This window comes from Scylla paramamosain, unplaced genomic scaffold, assembly GCF_035594125.1.
Source record: "Scylla paramamosain isolate STU-SP2022 unplaced genomic scaffold, ASM3559412v1 Contig77, whole genome shotgun sequence".
Lineage (NCBI taxonomy): Eukaryota > Metazoa > Arthropoda > Malacostraca > Decapoda > Portunidae > Scylla > Scylla paramamosain.
Genome location: NW_026973742.1, coordinates 31,913 through 32,500, shown reverse-complemented (window position 1 = coordinate 32,500; position 588 = coordinate 31,913). Strand labels below are relative to the sequence as shown.

At 50.7% G+C, this 588-nt stretch overlaps 1 long non-coding RNA gene across 2 annotated transcripts in view; it reads right to left on the bottom strand.

Moving 5' to 3' along the window:
- LOC135098724 (uncharacterized) overlaps nt 1–250 on the bottom strand; it is a 67,692-nt gene extending 67,442 nt beyond the window's left edge. For both annotated transcript variants that reach the window (XR_010267313.1, XR_010267315.1), the window contains exon 1: nt 114–250. This is a non-coding gene — a long non-coding RNA (uncharacterized LOC135098724). The remainder of the gene's footprint in view (nt 1–113) is intronic.
- Nucleotides 251–588: the final 338 nt, after the last annotated feature.

The window sequence follows — 588 nt, the reverse complement described above, 5'->3', positions numbered from 1 at the left end:
CAAACATGACAATAATTCAGTAGGAAAAATTCAACTGGAGCTGTTCCTACCGGCCGCCACTACTTGCCTGGCTGGAAGTACACGGTTACTTCACCTCACCTCACCACACTCACCTCAGTCAGCCTGCCAGCACCTCACTCGTCCTCGCCTTCACGCCGCCACTAAAGTCACTTCCCACACGCAGCACAGACCAGTACTTTCCCTGCTACACCCTCGCTCTTCCTCTTCCTGACACTGCACCCTCCACTCCCTTCCTCTACCCTCCCTCCACCAGCGCTCCCTCCCTCCACCAGTTTTCTAGTTCCGTGTTATATCTTAGTGAATAAACGAGTGACATCAGTTGTAAATATTTCACCCACACTTACCAAACAAATAAAAGATTTAGACCTCCACTGAAATGTTCATGATTACACAGAGATTACCCAACTTTGCGTGACAGGCAGGCGTGACGTGTCCAAGGGAGGGGAGGAGTGAAGGGAGGGTCAGCGGAGGAATACAGGGAGGGAGAGGAACGAAGGAGAAGCAGTTAGAGATCCACTCACAGGATTCTGCGTTGTTGATTTGTGTGTGGAAGTATCGTGGGTTTTG